Here is a 13,820-nt window from a genome sequence, read left to right as displayed (position 1 = left end):
AATTTCCCTCGTGTTTTTAAGTCTTCAGCTTTCTTGATCTTTCTCATGGCACTCGTTACACCTTTCATACTCGTCTTTTTCCCTTCTCCTGATACCATCTCTAAAAAATGCTTTAAACTGCTGAAAAACAAATTATAATAACAGTTATATTCACGCATCCGTTTTCGACCACGTTTTCATCGAGAGGAACAGGGGCTAGTTGTTTATTACCTGTGAGGCTCGTGCCTGCCATTTTGAGGAAGCTTAGAAGATTTTCAAACGGACCCCCCAATTCTTCATAGCTTTTTAGAAATTATCCTCCATAAATTGTACATATTGTGAAAGTGACCCCCTCCTCGCCTGACTGCGGTGGAAACTACAGTGAATATTCTTGCTACAAATCCTGTCGAAGCTCACCACATACTTTATCTACAATCGGTCTTGACTATTTACTGCTGTTCAAGAGAGGATAGAGCTTTATCCTCTCTTCAGCTGTTACATTCAATTTCAATTCATACTCATCACTGCATTGTACTACTTTGATGAAATTTATAAAATGACCCCCAGGAAACGCTCACTTATCTGAAAATGACCCCCCAAAACCAATCAAGAATTTGAAAATGACCCCCAGCAAAATGGCCGGCCCCACCTCTCAGGTAATAAACGGCCAGGCCCCGGTTCCTGGAAGGCCGATCAGGGCTAATCCAGACCTAATTCCTATGTATTACCTAGAGTAAAATTCATTGTTATCATTACTGAATCTCGGAGTTAAGACACAAAAAAAGTATTTTGTAAGCTCGCGTGACATGTTCTTAGACAAGAAAATCTGGCTTAAAATTTGGCTTAATCCTGATTCCATCTTTCGAGGAACCGGGCCCAGCCCCTAAGATAGACACATGCTTTTGTTTAGTTGCACTTGTGGAGGTGTACGTCACAACAGTCATCGTGGTACTTACGAGAAAATTCGCTTACTGAAAAAAATATATTTCTTTCGTGTCTTTGTTGGTGAAAGACATTTTGCTTGTAACTTCCCTTGAGTGTATGAATTATCCCATGTGCTTTAACTTTTGGAACTTGTTAATAAATTTACCGGAAGAAAAACAGGATAAATTAAAAAACTCCATGTTGATTTTGCCCAATAACCCTCTTCTTGAAACCTCTCATATATAGATTTAGCCCTGGCTAAAAGCGAGGCTCTCGATAATATTTATAGTTTGCTCAAACAAAACATGAAATCGTGTAATGCTAAGCGGCGAAGGCGTCAACGCCGGAGAACGGTGAAAAACAACAATAGGTCTAATTAGCAAAAAAGCAACTTTGCATGTGTAGCACACTTTTTTTGTACATTTCTTTACCGCTGTTTTGCACTACTACAACGTGAAACTTCCAGAAACTTCTTAGTTACACGTTTTGTGGAGGAAATCTCTCGCTCTAGATCTCTGTCGCCCTTTTTCTCGTTGAGCTTCGCTGGCTTGCCGCCTGAGTTATTCAGTTATTCTGTTATTCGCTGAGTTATTCAGTCTCAAAGTGTTCAATTTATACATTTTTTATCAGTAACTCTATTTGATTCCGCCGCGTTATGCTCGGCCTTATCTCACTCTCTGCTATAAGACTCCCTCTTTTTCTATCAACTAAACGTTAGGTCGAGTTACACATAGGCGTAAACCGAGTCGATTTAATACGACCCCATGCGAATCAGACTATTGAGAAGGTTTTTAGAGATCAATGGCTAGACTTCAGTTTTAATAGAAAATATATTGACGTTTGAGTTCCAAAAGAAAAATTTGCTGGGAGCAAGCCGTGGAAGAATTCGGTTGGGAAGGATGCTAAAACTGCAGTCCTTGTCACCTACTTTTCTAGCAACAAAATAATCTACTTGTTTTTACTGTTTTGCCTCCTTTTTTCGCCCTGTTATTGTAAAGTTTATTGTAAGACATAAAATCATTTTGCTATGAAAAAAAATAAAGATACAGATTGCAGTAATTGTGTGTTGCCTTTGTGTGCAAAAGTAAGGTGCCGAATCGAGTACAATGCCAAGAAGAGTACAACGTATAAATTATGACGAATTATGAAATTCCTTAATCGACGCGATGACAACTTCCATGACATGAAGATAGCGGAAACCACTAAAACTTAGACGATACAGATGATTACAAGAATTAAAAGAGGAGCTCTATAAAATAAAAGACGATTTTTTTTGTTTATTCATTTATTTGTTGTAGAAAAATACATTTCATGACTGGTTTCAACGAACATCCATAAAAACGCTGAAATCCTTTTCCCATGATTCTTTGTAACGCTTTAATACAGGACTACAAAAAAAATTTGATAACTCGTTAACCCGGGGTGTCCGTAAGATGAAAATTAACAAGGGATCCGACCAGGCCAAAAGTTAACGTCTGTCACACATTCTCTGTTAAGCCGCCGTGCTTTATGCGAAACAAGACTATGTCACGTAAAATTTCAATGCAAATTAATTTCAACTTCCTATATATAATAAACGCGAAATGTAGGTACACAGGACAGGGAAAAATTATGTATTTTTTTTCGTTTTCTAGTTCAATTTCAGTCCAACAATCACGCAATCCCAAGTTTTCCAGACGTAGTTAATGGATGAAAACCGATATCGGAAATCAATCGATATCATCGATATTAATCGATTTAATCCTCCGATTAATACCGATTGTTATCGGAAATAGAGAGAAAAGGAAGTTAAAAAACTAAATTATCGATTATGGATTAACAAAATCGATAGCAATCGATAACAATTGATAAAAAATCATCGGTATTAATCGAAGTCGTAACTTTTATTATTTATCGATTTCTATCTATCTAAATCGGAAATTGATATTCATCGATGATTGTTATCGATTACTGACGATTACTACCGTTTAGCGGTTTATCGATTAACTACGTCTGGAGTTTTATAACAATTTACGCAAAGGAAAGAATTGTACACTCTTGTGCGTGCCGAATGGATACCATGTACGCCATTTATTTGTGCACCGAAGAGTCTGAAAAGTACGAGATTAACAACGCACTAACATTTTTATAGTCTCATCTGTATAAAACAACAACAACAACAAAACAAGGTTGTTCTGAGAACTTGAAAGACGATCACATGCCGAATAAAGAACGTTAATTGAAAACAAGCCTCAAACTGGAAATCAGATTCATCAATATTCAGCAAGATACTCTGACTTTTACCGACCTCATAGCTGTAGAACAAACTGATTAAAAAATTTTTCGATCCTGTTTCAAGGTCCTAGAATATGGCCAGAGTTCATTACCGAACAACATCAAAAACTCCCCGACTTTTAATATACTCAAGCCGGTGTGATTAAAACATTTTTAAGGGTCAGACAAGGTACAACCTAAATACACTTATATCTATATTTTTCTCTATACACACTTACATACTCAAAATACACGTCTTTTTTCTTTATTTTTAAATGCCGACTAGTATTTAAATTGCCCGTCGGGGGAAATTGCTGTTCCTCATAAGCTAGGCTTCTCGGAGATTTCCCCGCCACAGTCACTCCTTCCAAGTTGTATGCTCATTTTAAATTTAATATTAATAAACCTATTTATTATCTTCTTTATTCTACTTGTAATTTATTCTGTGTGGCAAAATAATAATTAAAATTTGAAAAAAAAGCCTACTTAATCTTAGCCTGCGTTGTAGCCGGTAACCTTTCACACCCTATTTAGAACACGATTTACGTGCATACCAAATGTACTACAAGATGGAGAATGTGTCAGTTAACTTTTCATTAACTATTACGAAAAAAGTACGTTGTAAGGTAAATTTTCTGCTACCTGCCGAATAGAGCAGCGAGATGTAAAATGCTGTAAATTAACTTTTCCTGCCCCGATGTAAGGAAAACTGTACGCTGTTTGCATTAACCTGCTGTGCGCCGAATGGAGTACGAGAGAGAAAATGCTGTAACTTAAATTTTTCTGGCCTGTTGTAAGGAAACCTGTTCGCTGTTTACCCCTAACCTGCTGTTTGCCGAATAAAGTAGGGATATTGGACTCTGTTGTTGGTCATAAACAGTGACCGCTTCTTGCCAGGTGCCATATCAACAATATCAGCCTGTATCCGTTCAAATGGACCGTAGGAGCGGAAAGGGCGTGGTGGAGGGGAAATGGTGGAAAAGGAAGGGTGCCGTGGCACACAGGCCGGCACGCTTTTAGAAAATCTTTCGCTAACTGCTTGATGCCACTGCAATGGAAGCGAAAACCAAACTGCCTTACTACTAAGCTATTCAAGCCAACCACCTTAAAGACTACCGGATTGAGAGGAATGAATCTCACGTAGTCGTTCAAAAGCTTCTTCTTTTGATATAAAACGCAATGTTCCGTTGTTTCCCAGACAACTATCCCCAGAGTACTGTACCCACAAAATGCTTTGCTCTTCGTCGGGTTCATTTGAGAGCCTGCACCTGGGCTTCGTTGTTTATCCCTTCCAAAACAACCTGTTTCGGTATTTGGTAAGAAATAGATGCAACACCTGCCACTCCTTCGGGAATCGCCGCATTTCGATCTCTCAAGATAGACCGTGCAAAAATTTAATACTTTGGAAAGAGTTGACCAACAGACTGAACAAATTGGTCTTAAGAAAGCACCCTACTCGTTGCAACCCTTATCAACCCTTACAACAAATACTGTTCTCTAAGGAGAAATATACAAGATTTCGAGAAATTAAAGAAGTAACGCTTGCATGAAAAGTTGTTTAAAGTAAAATTCGGACAAATTCGCCTACGAAACGACCTATATTGAAAAACGGAAGGTAGCTCATTGTTAGTCTCATACTGCTCTATACGATACGCACAAGAAAAAAACATACGCTGAGAAAAATCTCGTTAGGGTTCTCGACAAAGTTTTACTCGGAAAGCTTAACTTAAAGCACGCAGTAGATCTAGAAATGTGACATTTATCGTACATTTTTTAGGTTTACAGGGTGAAAAAAGGCAACTTTAAACATTCGTTATCTCGTACTCTATTCGGCAGTGCACGCCGTGAGCAGAAATGTGACATCGTACATTTTTGGGTTTGCGGAGTGAAATAGTTAATTTTGGTTTGTTAGGAAGTAAATTCAAGTAATAAGTACTCTTTGATTTCAATAGCGTTTTTACTGTAGTCGCGTTCGAATTTTTTGATGATTTTTAAGTTTAGCTTGTAAAGTTTTGGCTTGATATAGCCTTGCTGCTTTTCGCTTTGCTTCGCTTTTAATTAGCAATATTTTGTACAAGAGCGCTTTGTTGATTTACATTTCGAAGTCTCGTGCCATTTTATTGTACGTTTGATTACTTAGTGTTCGTTAACGCAAAAATTCTAGAAAAAAGTCGACAGTGTTTACAGCTGTCAAAACTATTTGCCACTGACTCTTTTCAACTGGACACGTTTAACGTCATACAATTGTTGACTTTTAGAAAAAAAATCATTAGTTTTCCGAATAATGGCCATAAACTTTAGTTTATCTTTTTAATTTAAGCTTTCTTTTTATTCTGCAGGACAGATGTACCTCGTTTTAATTGCATTTTACCCATATAACTCTATATGGGTCCTAGTATGTATTTGCAAATACAACGTTCATTAGTCTGTTAATTGGTTGAATAGTGGCAACAGCTGAGTTTGGGATATGAACGGTTTTTCTGACTTGCAAATTCGAAATATATTTGTTTTGCTTTAAAACTAGGAAACTAGTAATTAGTCCGCGTTTCTTCCTGTTTGAACAGACGCTAGCTGACCTTGCAAACTCATTTATATTGTAAAACACTGTACATAAACCCTGTTTTGCTGACCTAGCAAACGTAGCTAGCTTTTGTTCCAGTACTTTTACTTTTTAAAAATAGCAATAATAACAAGCTACAGTCGAACCTGTAAAGAGGCCCTGCGCCTAAGAAACGACCGATGATTTGCGACTAAAAAATAAAATTGGCCGATTTTTACCTCCCAAGTAGAGGTTATCGTACGGTGGCCCACAACGGCAATACACAAATATATATATCATATTACTGCATTCTATATCTTAGTACACAAACATATCCATTGGCTGTGCGAGTATATTTACCAGTACAATAAAATATACACCAGTACAACAATATGTATCCCAGTATAGAAATGTTAATTTCAGTACAAAAATAAAAGTTTCGGTACAGAAAAATATTTTTTAAAAACTTTGGAAAAAATCGGTAGGTACTTTATATATGATTATTACTATGTACCTAAATATATACATGTATAACACCATACACCCCCATACATCACCATACATCCACGTCAGCACCCATGTATAAACCGTATAAAAACCGTATAAAATGATATCAAGGTAGAAAGTGTTGATCACGGCAGTAAAAAGATATCAAGGTAAAAAATGTGCAGTCTCGGTAGTAAAATGATATCAAGGTAGAAAGTGTTGATCACGGCAGTAAAAAGATATAAAGGTAAAAAATGTGCTATCACGGTAGTAAAATGATATCAAGGTAGAAAATGTTTGATCACGGCAGTAAAAAGATATCAAGGTAGAAAATGTTTGATCACGGCAGTAAAAAGATATCAAGGTAGAAAATGTTCTATCACGGTAGAAAATGATATCAAGGTAGAAAATGTTTGATCACGGCAGTAAAAAGATATCAAGGTAGAAAATGTTCTATCACGGTAGTAAAATGATATCAAGGTAGAAAATGTTTGATCACGGCAGTAAAAAGATATCAAGGTAGAAAATGTTTGATCACGGCAGTAAAAAGATATCAAGGTAGAAAATGTTCTATCACGGTAGAAAATGATATCAAGGTAGAAAATGTTTGATCACGGCAGTAAAAAGATATCAAGGTAGAAAATGTTCTATCACGGTAGTAAAATGATATCAAGGTAGAAAATGTTTGATCACGGCAGTAAAAAGATATCAAGGTAGAAAATGTTCTATCACGGCAGTAAAAAGATATCAAGGTATAAAATGTTCTATCACGGTAGTAAAATGGTATCAAGGTAGAAAATGTTTGATCACGGCAGTAAAAAGATATCAAGGTAGAAAATGTTTGATCACGGCAGTAAAAAGATATCAAGGTAGAAAATGTTCTATCACGGTAGAAAATGATATCAAGGTAGAAAATGTTTGATCACGGCAGTAAAAAGATATCAAGGTAGAAAATGTTCTATCACGGTAGTAAAATGATATCAAGGTAGAAAATGTTTGATCACAGCAGTAAAAAGATATCAAGGTAGAAAATGTTCTATCACGGTAGTAAAATGATATCAAGGTAGAAAATGTTCTATCACGGTAGTAAAATGATATCAAAGGAGAAAATGTTACATCACGAACCGTAAAATTATATCAAGCTGAAAAATAACAATGGTTGGTTGATGCTATCACAGGAACATTTTATTTGATACCGTAATAGCCCGCGTATAAGAACCTGGGTTTTAAGAACCTGTTAGGCTAAAATTTTCATTTTAAGCCTCCTCCACATAAGAACCTATTTAGGCTAAAATTTTAAGTTAGGTTCTTATCAGTGGGGTTGCTGTAAAAGTGTATAGGTAGAAACTGCTGAATTAAGATCATCATCTATTTTGTTGTTCATTTCTCCTCATTGCTTGAGCTTGTTATGAATTTGGTATCAACATGAGTTTCTTTGTTATGTTTTGTTAAGGACATATGCTGTACCTGCACTGAACTGGGTCTATTTTGTTTTTCATTTCTCCTCATTGCTTGAGCTTGTTATGAATTTGGTATCAACATGAGTTTCTTTGTTATGATGTTTTGTTAAGGACATATGCTGTACCTGCACTGAACTGGGTCCGTGTGGTTTTCGTCCACTTGATTTTGATTCCAAATTGAAAATTGAAAATCAAAAATTCACAATCGTGATTTTCAATGTTTGATTCCTCAAGAATTGAAAATCACAAATTTACAATCTCAGTTGTCAATTTTTGTTTCCAAGAAACATAAAATTGAAAAACAATTTTCAATGTTTTCAAAATCAAAAATTGAAGATTGAAAATGGTCAGTTGGTGGTTTTTATTTCTTGTTTTTAAGGAAAAGGAAAACTAAACTATAATCTTTAATTCTGAGATTTTTGCCTGGTACCGAAGTTAAAATTGTATTTTCAATTTCCTATTCCATAGATTCCAGCTTATTAAAAATTCAAACTTGACAAAGCTATTCATGTGTAACGAAACTGCGGAAAACAGTATCAATGATGATGAAATCCGAAATGAAAATCGTTTTTTGATTTTGCTATTTATGGAAAACAAAAATTGCCAACCGACTAAAAATACCTGTGACGGGAGGGGAGGGTAAAAGCGGAAGTGGAGTGACTGCAAACAAGATGGCGGTCGTCTTGCAGTGAAGGAGTGTTACGTGTTGCGTGTCTTCGTCAAGCTGTCTCTAGCGAAAATGTTACGCCAACAGGAAGCCAAAGCCTGCCTGTATCATGGCCGACACGTTTTCAAAGAATTAAGCTGAGTGTTCTTTTAACGGATAACCTTGCAGCATTACTCTACGCAGGGTAAAAGCGTTTCAGATCGGGCAGTATAAAAGACAGACCGCCGACTGCGGACTGCGGACTGCGGACCACGGACAGCGAACTGGGTATATGTAAAATACGGACCAGGTATAAAATGCGAACTACGTACTATGTCGTAGTGTGATAATAATTAGTGAACTTACCCAACAGGACGGGAGAGGAAAAAAGACGTCAAACCTTGTGTGATAAGAGTGACAATAATTTTGTTTGAAAAAAACTTTCCGCCAAACATCACCTTCCCTTAAACAGGTCTTTCTGTAAAAGACCAAAAAACGTTAATGTGAAGTGAAGATCACGACAAAACACGCGATTTATAGCCCTGTCGCGTTCGTCACACACAAGCCTTTTGCCGTCCTCTTCTTTCTGTCGTCCTGTTGCGTAAACTAACTTTTTTCACTCGACCCTAACCGTGTATAACTCCTTTGTTGTTGTTAAAGTGAAGGGATTTAGCAGCTGATTTAGGCTTTAACAATCAATGGTAGCCGCAGAGTCTTGATAAGAACTGTTTAAATAAACTTTAATAGCAGGACCGGTTTTGGAAATTTAAGATGAACATTAACCGATTGTATCCAAAACAGCCACACAAGTGATATCAACTATAAACGCTCTGTTCACAAACGAGCATATTGCTCAAATGACTTACAAGTGGCTCAGTTTTGGCCAAAATCACCAAGAATACCAGCGTTTTACACTCTGACCAAAATACATAAAACTATTCCTGCTAGCAGACCAATCGTCTCTGGTAGCGGTGGTTCCAAAGAACGCATTTCTAGTTTTGTGGACTCGCTTTTACCAAGCCAATCGCGCAACAACAAGAGTCTTACGTCGAGGACACTGCACTCAAAAGTGATATCATTGAAAACACGCCTCTTCCAGATGAAGCAATTTAAGCTACTCTAAACGTGTGTTCTCTCTGCACTAGCATTTCCCAGGAAGAGGGAATCGACATCGTCTGTCACCATTACGAAGAACATTATCAGTCAAAGTTACCTATCCTTACTTCATATTTGGGAGACTTAATGCGGGTGATCTTAACAGAAAACTGATTCAAATTCGCCGACAAACACTACCTACAGGCTCACGGCATTACAATGGCCACCAAAATGGCGGTTGCTTTCTCGGTCATTTTCATGGCTCACGTTGAGAAACAACTACTACATGCGAGCCCTTACAGCCATTTCTCCGGCTGGAAGAAATTTATTGATGACATATTCTCAGTGTAGACACTTCCTGAGACCGAAATCAACAACTTTATTGATTTAGCGAACTCTTTCTACACAACAATAAAATTTACACTCTGACGAACTGTCATCAAAACAAATTGTTTTCCTTGACCACTGAAGTTTTTAAAGGATCAAGATTCATTCGATTCAAACACATTATTTAAGCCGACAGAAACGTCTTAATATGCGAATTTCTCCTCATTTTACTCTCTCATCGTTAAAAAGGGCTTCGTATATGGAATAGCCTTGCACTTACTCAAAACGAACTCGGTTAAGGAATAATTCCCGATAACTGGAGTTAAAGAAGAAAGAGTTTTTAACTCGCCTTACAGAACGAGGCTACCCTCACGACCTTGTGGAAACAATCCTAGCCGAACTCCGCTTCGAATCGCGCAATGCGGCTTTATAAAATAAACCCCAAACAAAAGATTTTGCCGTTTGTAACGACTTTCTATCCTGCAACTCCGAATCTCAAAAAGATTCTTATAAAACACTGGCACCTTATTACGAGCAAAAACACACTATATCCCCACGCCCCCATTGGTTCTTATCTTAAAAGATTTTCTTGTTAGAGCGAAAATTCCTTCACTTTAACAACAACATGAAAGGAGTTATACATGGTTAGGGTCGAGTGACAATATTATCAGACTAAAAACATAGCACGTAGTTCGCATTTTATACCTGGTCCGTATTTTATATATACCCAGTCCGCAGTCCGTGGTCCGTAGTTCGCAGTCCGCAGTCCGCAGTCCGCAGTCCAGCCCGGTTTACAGTTCGCAGCCGATCTGAAACGCTCTACCCGACTGCGTTGCATACGTATAATGCTGCAAGGTTACAACAAAAGCATACTTATCAGTGAAAAAACATTCAGATCATTTCTTTGAAAAAGTCTCGGCCATGATACAGGCAAGCTTTAGATTGCTGTTGGCGTAACATTTCCCCCAGAGACGGCTCGACGAAGACATGGAACACTCCTTCACAACAAGACGACTGCCATCTTGTTTGCAGTCGCACCACTTTCGGTTTTACACTGCCCCACCCGTCACAGTTATATTTGGTCTGTTTTCAATTTTTGTTTTTCTCGACTACGAAAATCAAAAAACGATTTTCATTTCGGATTTCATCATCATTGATACTGTTTTCCGCAGTTTCGTTACACATGAATAGCTTTGTCAAGTTTGAATTTTTAATAAGCTGGAATCTATGGAATAGGAAATCGAAAATACAATTCTAACTTCGGTACCAAGCAAAAATCTCAAAATTGAAGATTATCGTTTAGTTTTCCTTTTCCTTAAAAACAAGAAATAAAAACCACCAACTGACCATTTTCAATCTTCAATTTTTGATTTTGAAAACATTGAAAATTGTTTTTCAATTTTATGTTTCTTAGAAACAAAAATTGACAACTGAGATTGTAAATTTGTGATTTTCAGTTCTTGAGGAATCAAACATTGAAAATCACGATTGTGAATTTTTGATTTTCAATTTTCAATTTGGAATCAAAATCAAGTGGACGAAAACCACACGGACCGAACTGCCTATAGGCATTGCTCTATGGTACAAATAATAATGATTTATACTGTATTATGAGATAGTTTTATAATATATATAGTATATTCAGATGAAATTCATATGAAAATATAAGAACCTATTTTAAGAACCTCGGTAGCCTAAATTTGCTTTAAGTACCATTTATATAAGAACCTATTTAGGCTGAATTGAAAAATTCAGGTTCTTATACGCGGGCTATTACTGTATGTCACACCACATTAAACATTCCGTTTACAAATAATTTTGAAACAAACGGAGCTACATATATATGGCCGAAACTTTTCGTCTCGAAGACTAAATTAACGGCCAGTAAGGACTAGAGCAAACTTTAGCCTCTCCAAATTAGACCGCCATAACCAATGCCTGAGCCTAGCTTTATGCAGCAGAAAGTGACATGTGATACAGAATAGTCAGAATGTCATTCTTGACTCAATCACAATCGATTGAAACAAACGCGAAATGTCTCACACACGTACCTGTAGTCAGTGCAGTGGCCACGAAACTTTGCTGAGACTTTACCAGTGATTCCTTTTACCCTTACTGATTCATACCTAGCGAGAAAAAGGAACTCGAAAACAGATCAAAACGATTGCTTTCTTATTAAATTGCAAAGTTCGTCGCGAGCGTCGCGAAGAGGTTCTAGTCTGTTAAGGATTGGAATCACGTGAATGACGCTCGAGTGAATATTACACGGGAAGGTATTTCTGGGAAATAAGAGATGGCTCAGCCACTTTCATTTTTATTTGCATTTGCATTTTTCTATCGTTATTTACATTTTCTGTGCGTTTTTTTTTTGTTTAGGATTTTCATATAGGCCTAATTGTCACGGCTTTCGACGCCTACTTGATATGAGTAGGCAAACGTGTAAGAAATTACAGTGTTTGTATGAATATGAATTGTAAACTAAAGCTACAAGGCAAAGGATTGTCCTAAAATATTTTGGGGGCGTACCTGTGCTTAAATTTCTCCAGAGGCTTGCTCTAGATTTCCTATATAATTGTCTGTAATTTTCCCCGGGACTTTCTTACAGACAAATGTACAGAAAATTTAAAAAGTGGTTCTAGGTCTTCTAGCGCATGTAACGCCCTCAATGTTTTTCAGTAGAATTCTTAGGAGTGAAGCTTTGGTTTACAATTGATTTTTTTTTTAGAACAGCCGTTCTACGGTAATAATTGGGCATTAGATTATCATACAAACACTGTAATTTCTCAGGCTTACCTACTCGTCAAGATGGCGTCGAAAACCGTGACAAGGCCTATTAAAGCAACGTTTGGTGAGTTGATATTCATAGTATACTTTAACAATTTGTTTATTTTGCACCAGATGTCTGAAGGAAAGACAGAAAAGTGAATCTATTGTGTGAGGATCAAATCAGCTATGCCAGCGGTTCTCGTTTTCATGCATGATGTGCAGCTTGGTCCGTGTGGTTTTCGTCCATTTGAATCAAAACTTCACAATCGTGTTTTTCAATGTTTGATTCCTCAAAAATTTACAATCTCAATTTTCAATGTTTGTTGCCAAGAAAGGTAAAATTAAACATCATTCTTCAAGTTTGAAAATCAAAAACTAAAAATTGAAAAAGGCCAGTTAGTGGTTTTAACTTTTTGTTTTCAATTTCCTCTTCCCAAGATTCAAGCTATTAAAAATTCAAACTTAACAAAGCAATTCATGTGTAACGGTGTTACTACCGGGTGAAATCCAAAATAAAAATGGTTTTTTGATTTTCGTATTAATGAAAAACAAAATTGCCAACCGACCAAATTAAACCTGTTATGGAAGGGGAGGGTAAAACCGGAAGTGGCGCGACTGCCAAGAAGATGGTTTAGGAGGATTAGGAGTTGTTTAGGAGTGTTCCCAACCTCATCCCCAGGGTCTTCCCGCTTTCCAGAAGACCCTGGGTACGAGGTTGGGAGTGTTCCGTGTCTTCATGGAGCTGTCTCTAGAGGAAATATTACGCCAACAGCAATCTAAAGCCTGCCTGTATCATGGCCGAGACGTTTTCAAGGAAATGAGCTGAAGTTTTTTTCACTGGCAAGTATGCTTTTGTTGTAACCTTGCAGCATTACTCTACGCAATTACTCTAGGCAGGGTAGAGCGTTTCGGATCGGCAGTATAAACTGCGGGCTGCAGACCACGGGATATAAAAAACACGGACCAGGTATAAAATGCGAACTACATGCTGTTTTAGTTAGACTTCCTCAAAGTCCTTCGCTTCTCATTTCCGGCTCTCGCTCTCTCGCTCGCTTGCCGTAGAAAACTTAAAAAATCTACCGCTCGCGCTTCGCGCTCGGGAAAAAAAAATTGAGCTCGACTTGTGGGCAAGTCTATGTTTTAGTCTAATAATATTGTCACTCGACCCTAACCGTGTATAACCCCTTCATGTGATGTTCACGTTCTAACAATCAATGGTAGCTGTAGCGTCTTGATAAGACCTGTTTAAATAGCAAGACCGGTTTTGGAATCTAAGATGAACCGATTGTACATATCGGCCGAAACAGCCACAAAAGTCATAACAATTATAATGAAATGACAAATG

At 37.3% G+C, this 13,820-nt stretch overlaps 1 pseudogene; it reads right to left on the bottom strand.

Moving 5' to 3' along the window:
* The window catches only part of LOC140945456 (uncharacterized), a 26,936-nt pseudogene extending 15,018 nt beyond the window's left edge, over nucleotides 1-11,918 (bottom strand).
* Nucleotides 11,919-13,820: the final 1,902 nt, after the last annotated feature.

The sequence above is a fragment of the Porites lutea genome, chromosome 8 (assembly GCF_958299795.1).
Source record: "Porites lutea chromosome 8, jaPorLute2.1, whole genome shotgun sequence".
In the NCBI taxonomy this organism is placed as follows: Eukaryota; Metazoa; Cnidaria; class Anthozoa; order Scleractinia; family Poritidae; genus Porites; species Porites lutea.
The sequence above is the reverse complement of the archived record's forward strand: the minus strand, read 5'-3'. Positions and strand labels throughout refer to the sequence as shown.